Raw genomic sequence first — 8,204 nt, forward strand, 5'->3', positions numbered from 1 at the left:
TCTCTAGTAATAACAGCGATAGTCATAAATAACTACCCCATGTACTGAGCAAGTATTTATATCTGCTGCCACATCGAATCTTCACATACCTCTGCGAGGTAGGAACTGAGGCCCAGAGAGGTTAAGCAATCAACCCAAAAGCGTCTCATTACTTGGTGTGACTCTGGAGCCCAAGCTCTGAACCACAGCACCATAATGCCTCCCAGGAAACCATAGGAAATCCAGGTATGGCAGAGGTTCCAGACTCAGATCCAGGTTCAAATCCTGTTCTGCCCTTGATGAGTTGTGTGGGAACTGTAACTCTCTCACTCCTTCCTGGACGACTCCCTATCATCCTTTTCTGCTTTATTTTTTCCTTAGCACATATCGCTTTCTAGTGTATAGTGTATCACCTAGATAAGCTATATAACTTATTTATCTTGTTTACATTGTCTTCCCAAATAATTCATGAAGACACCACTGCCTAGGACATGCCTAGCATACAGCAGGTGCTAGGTAAATATTTGATGTTGAGTGAATCAATGAACCTTTGCTTGAGATTTTAGATTGGACTTCAAGTTCTACTTCTCTTTAGTCTCGTAACATTAAGTCATTCAACATCCAGGAGCCTCATTTTCTTCAGTGGTTGAAAAGAGCAATAATATCCTTGTTCCCCATGGTACTGGCAGAGCCTAAGGGAAAGGCAAGGCCGTGCATGAGAAAGACTCACTTCCAAATAATCCAGAAGCAGTTACAGAGTCTCTGCTCCATGCCAGGTGGTCGGTGTAGATAGGCATCAGAAAGCCCCTGCCCCCACCCCGCACCCCCCGCGCCCGGAACCTGTGGCCTAGCTGGGCAGAAAGACATGTCAACAGATACTTACAACCAACTTGGGTCACAATGCTAATCTACAGCAACCATATCAAGCTAAGCACTTTCCACTGTCTCACATAACTCCATGTTAAGTACTACCACCAGCCCCATTTTATAGACAAGGAAACTGCCACAAGAAGTAAGAAACAAGGACTTATTCCACATCTAGGTACATACCCAAGAGAAATAAAAACATATGTACACACAGAAATGGGCATACAAATGTTTATACAATATTATTCATACTAGCCAAAAGCAGAAACAACACAAATGTCCATCCGTGGATGAATGGATAAACAAAATGTGGTACATTCATACAGTGGAATATCATTCAGCCATTAAAATGAACGAAACACTGACACACACTACAACATGGATGAACCTCGAAGATGTGCTAAGTGAAAGAAGCCAGACATAGGAAGGAGGAAAGGGGTAAGGACTTAATAGGTATGAGTAGCTTTGTGATGTGATGAAAAAATTTTGAAATTAGAGAGAAATGTTTTTTGTACATGGCGAATGTATTAAATACCACTGAACTGTACGCTTTAAAGTGGTTCATTGTATGTCGTGTGAATTTCACCTCAGTGAAAAAGGAACAAGGTCTGGCATGGCACATAGTAAAGGCTGGGGCCAGGACCTAAACCTGGCCAGTGGCTCAGAGCCTGTGCTCTTAACAGCTGCAAATCTTATTGTCAGTATTGTATTTTTCAGTTCTGGAACTTCTATTTGATTCTTTTTCATGGTTTCCAGTTTTCTGCTGCAGCTCTTGTTATCTAATTTCCTGAACGTGTGAATCACGGTTATTAGAGCCCAGCGTCAAGCCTGGAACCACCGCCATGGTCCGACACCCCAATTTTCATTCCCCAAAGCTCTGCCAGTGTCTCAGCCCCTCGGCTGCCCCAGTCAGTACACACCTTAAGGGAAAAAAGCTATTCTCGATTTCAGGCTCATTTTTCTGGGCCATTTCTAGGTGCTCTCAGTGGGAGGGTTGACATGATACTAGCTCACCTGGCACAGTGAAAGCAGAGAGCACCAGCCCTGTACGCCCCCATCTCCCTCACCACCCCACTGCCACTGTTCTTCTGACAACATGGATAAAGACTTCACCATTTAAAAACAAACAAAAAAAAGAAACGACAGGTAGAATTGCAGTTTTCAAAGTTGTGTTATTTACTTCCTTAATTGGGGGACATTTCCCTCTATTTCATTTCAAGAAATACTACACAATATAATTTCTGAAGGAAATGAATGATAAAGGCTACCGTTTATTGAGTACTTTTGAGAGGCTTACTGTCTTAAGCATTTTACACCTATTAACTCACTTAGTCCTCATAATAAGCCTGAGAATAGGTTTTGCCATCTCTACTGCCATGGTTGAAGGAACTAAGGTCCAGAGAGGTGAAGACATTGGCCCAAGGACACACAGCTTGCACAGCGTGGAGCAGAGACACAAACCGAGATCTGGCCAGACATTCTTCTTTATGACCTAAGAGCAAGGAATAAGTAAGTATAAGGAATCTGAATACCTGGACTTCAGAGGGCAAAAAAGCGAGAAAAAAAGTTGCAGACACCAGATGGAAAATGACTAAGGAGGAAAAAGCAATGTTTGGGGGCAAGAAAAGAGTTCTGAGTTCTGTTTGGTGGGCCCCAGCTTTGAGGACAGGTAACTTAACCTCTCTGGCCTCAGCGTCTTCTCCTGTAAAATGGGACTGATAAAGGCACACTTACCCCTGGGCTGTTCCTAGGACTCTAGCCCTCGGCCCCTTTTTCCATTTCCTCTCTCTAAGTGGAACTTGAGATCTTCCCTGGTAGGGGAGGTTTGGCTCAGGGAGAGGAAAATTGGGATTCAGCTTCTGGGCCAGTGCTCACGCGCCCTGAGCAGAGCCTCGTCCTTATTTGGAAGGAACCCAGACTACGATGCCAGGCCCTGCACGGAGGGAATGGAGAGGGTGCTTTCCCAGGTCACGTGAAAAACCCCTGCAAGTTTCTGCAGTCCTACAGGGAAGCAGGGCGCTTGCCACACAATCGCCCCAAACTCAAAGGGCTCAGGAAAGTGCCAGAACCCTCAATGCTCACTCCATCACTCAATCAGTGCGTGTTCACTGAGCACGCATCTCTCAGTCAGAACTCTCCCAGGTTGCTAGCGACAGAAACCCAGCTAAAACTTCTAAATCAGAAAAGGGAATGATTGTCCCTGTAACCGGACAATCCAAGGGGGTGGTTCGGGCATGTCTGGATCCAGAGGCCTAGGTGGCACCGTGCAGATCCATGCCCCCCCAACCCAGGGCTCTGCCTTCCCCTCGGCCCCCTTCTCAGGCAGGCCCATCCCCAGCCACTCCAGGATGACTTCCTCAACAACCCTTCCAGTGCGAATGTTCCTCTTTCCCGGAATTTCCAGCAGAAGTCCAGGGCTGATGCTAGTTGGCTCTGGTGACCCTGATCCAATCTCACAGTCAGAGGGGTGTGGGCCTTGCACTGGCCATCCCTGACTGCATGTACGCCCCATGTGAAGATTGCGTCCAGCCGCTTAGCTGTTGATATTGAGGGGTAGATGGGGGAGGGGCATAAATAACAGATTTACTGAGCCCTTCCTCTGTGTCAGACACTGTTCCAAGTGCTGTAGATGTAGTTAAACCTCACAGAACCCTGTAAGATAAGTACCATGTGTTATCCCCATCAAGCAGGTGAGGAAACTGGGGCACAGAGAGGTCAAGTTACATGCCGAAATCGCACAGCTGGGAGATGGCAAGGCTGAGCATCACACCCAAGCCCTTGCAGAGCCTGTCCTCCTAACCATTGCAGCACATGGCTTCTATCATTTCTTCTTCCTGTCCTCTGGCCAGACTGAATCACTTCAGTTCCTCAAATAATTGAGCTTTCTCTCACCTCCCAGCCTGTGTACTCACTGCTCCTTCTGTTCAGCACCCTCCCTTTCCCTTTCCACTCAGTTAACTCTTACCCTCCTAGCCTGGGCCAAAGCAGCTCTTGTTCAGGAAGTGTTCCCTGACCTTTCAGACGGGGCGGAGCCCTGCTCCTTGATGCCAGTCCCAGGAATCCCTGTGATGGGTTGCAATTGCTCTCTGCATGATGATGTACCCTGGCAGGTGTCAGCTCCAGGGCCTCATGACAGTTGTCAGGTACCCTGCTGCAGCCAGTGTCGTGAGGCAGACTGTTATCTCCATTTTATAGACCCAGAAATGGATTCAGAGTTGTGGCTTGAAGCCAAATAAATCCATCCTCTGGCCAGCCTGAATTGCTTTGGTTCTTCAAACTGCTATGCTTGCTTACCTCCTGCCCTCTGCCCTCTGCCCTCTGCCCTCGAAACACAGAGAGGTTAAATCACTTCGTCATATAGCAAGTTAGAAGTTGAACCACCTTGGTTCAAGAAGAGGTTTCCATGCAGATTCAAGAGGAAGTCTCCAGGCTTGAGCCCTCACACACCATCTCCCTAGCCCCTCAAGATGTCCACATCTGGAATCTGTGACCGTCCTTTCTATGGCAAAGAGACTTTGCAGATGTGATTAAGTTAAGGATACTGAGATGAGGAGATTATCCTGGATTATCTAAATGGGCCTGATGTAATGACAACAGTCCTTAGAAGAGGGTGTTCTCCTCCTGTCTCTCTCAGAGATGATAATAGCCCCTGCCTCATAGCACTGGCTATAGTAGGATTAAATGAGTCTGGACATGTGAAGTGCTGAGCATGGTGCTTGGCACAGAGAAAGTGCTTGATAAATGTTGACAGTTAGATACTGTCTTAGTTTGGGTTTCCTCACAAGCAGACTCCCAACTCAGGATTCAAATGCAAGACATTTACTGGGAAATGATCCCAGGAAGCACTGTCAAGGGAGGTGGGAGGTGAGACAGGCAAAGAAGGAAGGCCATAAAGGGTGTGTCAGTGAGGGGACTGTCTACCCCTGTGGGCACCAAAAGATGAGGAGCTGGGGGATTTAGCATCAGTAGTACCAGAAAGTCTACTGGTCAGTAGTACCAGAAGGTCTACTGGTCAGTAGTACCAGAAGGTCTACCGTTCACTCTAGGTCCTTCTCGCCTACCATGTGTGCAAGCAAAGTATAGAATTGTGATGACTAAACAAGTTAGTTCATGAAAAGCACTCATCCAGCAACCAGATAACCAGAAAGTCACCGGGTAAAAACACTGGGATGCTGGCAGCTGGAAGTAAATGACATAGGGCGAAGGGACGTGGGTAGGCACTGAGAGTGTGCTACAGACATCACACAAGGCCATCTCACACCTAGGAGCCTTGATCCTTGGGACCAGGGTCTGGTGACTATATACAAAGTGGCATCCCCACCAAAGTGTAGCCCCTTCGCCCTGGAAATGCACAGGCGCAGGATTGAGGCCTGAGCCTTCTGGGCCCCTCAGTGCAATTAGGAAGAGCTCTTACCCAATTTCATGTGCTTTCTTCGAAATATAGATGTCATCCAGGACAGGCTGAAATGGAAATACTGGCAGATCCCCGCAGGTCTGGATGAGGTCTTGATTGCAGGTGGCTGAAAGGTTGGCTCGGCAGATTAGGACTCCAGAGGCTGATGGGAAGGTGGTGTCTGTGGGTGAATTCCTGGAGGGGCCAAGTGGCCAGAACAACAGACACATCCTGCTTCCTCCGGGGAAGCAGAAGAGCATGGAGGCCCTGGGGTGGGAGGGTGGTGGTTAGGGGTCAAACCACGAGGGCTGGGAGGAAGAGATGACCTTTGAAAAGAACTTGAGCCAAGAGGTCGTGTAGTCCTGGATAGAGGTCAGGGCTGTTGTGGCTTTCTGAGATATTTCAGGCATGCATAATGCTTAAATTGTGGGGGTGACACAAAAAGAAAAGTGGGGAGAAGTCTTTGGGAGACGGGGAAAGGCCAGCTACTCTGCAGCAGCTGTAACCTGAGACCTTAAATGCATCTCCCGCCAGTGCTGAGTGGTAAAGGTTGTTTCCCATTTCAGAGCACTGGCAGGTAGCTCATGGAAGGGACTGGGGCCCATGGGAACGGGGTTGGTTTGAACATCTGGGACACTGCATCCCCAACATCTTCCCAGTCCTTCCTCTTCTCTAAACCCTGAAATAGATGAGCGGACAAAATGTGGCCAGCTGCTCAGAGCCTGGGATTTGGGACAGATCTTGATCTCATTCGAGGTTCCAAAAAGAGGCCTGTTTTGAGGTGCTGCTCTAACCTTGGCCCCTATCCTTTGTCCCATGACCTATAGGTATGACCTCATCCATTCTTAGAGAGTGGAAGAAAAGAATTCAGTGTTACCTGTTAGTCTCCTTGATCCCAGAGAGCCTATAGTTAAGAGCCAGGCAGGCTGGGTTCCAATTCCAGCTCTGCCATTCAGCAGCTCTGTGACCTTAGGCAAGTTACCTCACCTCTCTGAGCCTCCAATACCTTTCTCTTGGTAAATAGGTTGACTGTAATAGTCACAATAGTCAGCCCACCTGACAGAATTGTGATGACTAAACAAGTTAGTTCATGTAGAACACTCAGGCCTTTTCTTATCCCCTTCGCCTGAGTGTCCCTTTTCTCCCTTCAGCCCCCAAAGCCTGGTTTGGGGGTTGATTGTCATCACCTACCTGAGGTGGCCCTGCCTCAGACTGGCTTAGTCCCCTCTTCCATGTTCTTGAAATGCCCCAAGATTTAGTTACATTCCCCACACTGGGTTGGTTCTGTCCCAGAATGTACACTCCACGAAGAGGGGCCTGTGTCCACCTCAGCTACAGCTGTATCCCTGCACCTGACACAGGGTCAGCTATACAATAAATGCTGGTGAATAAAGAAACAAGTGGAAGGATGGATGGATGGATGGATAAATGAATAGATGGATAAATGGGTGAATGAAGGAACAGGTACCAGGCTAAAGGGCAGCACTTCATCCTCTAGGCTATGGGTAGTGGTGGGGCGTGGGGCAGTCACAGGTTCAAGCCTAAAGAATCTACATCCTGTCCCTGCCCTAGGTGGGGTGTTTGCTCTACTCTTATTTCCACAATCCATTTAACTGCAAACACCCTCATTCCAGCAGGACAGATTCTAGGAAATCAAACAGCCCATACCTCCCTGACCAGGAAAAGAGTGACAAGAGTCTTGCCACCTGCCCATGGTTGGCGTCAGGGTCCTTAAGATTACATTCCCCAAAAGCTCGGAGCCTCGTCTTTTTATTTTCCTTCTATATTTAGCAAAACATTATACTCAAGTCTTTCATTTACCTCAGGAATTTACAGTTTCCTGTAACCTCTTCTGAAATTTATCCTCCTGAAAAATAGTGTCCACCCAGTAAAAATCATATGTACTGTGCACTCGATTTTATTTTCTTTTGACATATTATTTTTCCATGATACCAGGTTCTATTTATTTGTGTAACTGTTGGTGGCTGTGGCCAAGCCTTTGCTATATCGTAATGTAATTTACTTAACCATCGATCATGGTCATACAATTGGGTGATTTATAGGGTCTCTCTAGCCCAAGCAACCCTGTGGTTGGCTACATAACAGTGCAGGCAGTGTGCTACCTTTGTGCATAAAATATTTCTGGAATGGGTCATAAGAAAATGGTAACATTGTTATTTTCAGAGACACAGATGGGGAGAGGCTTTTCACCTGTATTCTTTGCATTTTAAACCATGAGCATAGATTTTTTTAAAAAGTTAATTAAATTAACATTTTAAAAGTTAAGATTTCCTACTGGAGAGAGAGCCTAGAACTTGCCCTCCCCAACTTGAGGGTAGCTTAGACTTATTGACTCACTTCCAAAGAGCAGAGCTTGGCAAGTGAAAAATAGTAACTTCACAGTGTAGCAGAAAAGTCGAACAGACACCACCTGTTCAAAGTGAACCTCACCACCGGTGTCATGTGGGTATCACAGATGTAATAAGAAAGGCACTTTACCCTGTGGTGTTTGCTCTGAAAATCTATAACCCAGTCTTATTAGGAGAAAACCAACAAATGAACCCAGTCTGGGAGATATTCTACAGAATACCTGCCAGTCCTCCTCAAGACCATCCAAGTCATAAACACAAGGAGAAACTGTCACAGATTAGAGGAGAGACATGGCAGCTAAAGGCTATGCGCTTCCCTGAATGGACTCTTGGAACAGAAAAAGGACATTAGTGGAAAAACAGGTGAAATCCAAATCAAGTTTGGAGATTACTTCAAAGCAATGTGCCGATGTTTTTCTTCTTTGGTCTATGGTTTGGGGAGCACTGAATGTGATGAGTCAGAAAAAGATGAAGACGCTTCCTGCTTTTTCATCAGCCGTCCACTGACAGTGGTCTGTTCGGGCCTAGTATTTGTCTGGAGTTGGGTGAGGCTGTTTCAACATGAGAAATTTCTGTTACACTATAAATAATATAAA

The 8,204-nt window shown here is 46.7% G+C and overlaps 1 long non-coding RNA gene across 1 annotated transcript; it reads right to left on the reverse strand.

Annotated features, from left to right (window-relative positions):
• Positions 1 to 1,998: 1,998 nt before the first annotated feature.
• LOC111746610 lies at positions 1,999 to 5,540 on the reverse strand. Its single transcript, XR_002783201.1, has 2 exons — positions 5,261 to 5,540; positions 1,999 to 2,338 (listed from the first exon to the last, which is right to left on the reverse strand). It is a non-coding gene; the product is annotated as an uncharacterized LOC111746610 (long non-coding RNA).
• Positions 5,541 to 8,204: the final 2,664 nt, after the last annotated feature.

This window comes from Pteropus vampyrus, unplaced genomic scaffold (genome assembly GCF_000151845.1).
Source record: "Pteropus vampyrus isolate Shadow unplaced genomic scaffold, Pvam_2.0 Scaffold195, whole genome shotgun sequence".
Lineage (NCBI taxonomy): Eukaryota > Metazoa > Chordata > Mammalia > Chiroptera > Pteropodidae > Pteropus > Pteropus vampyrus.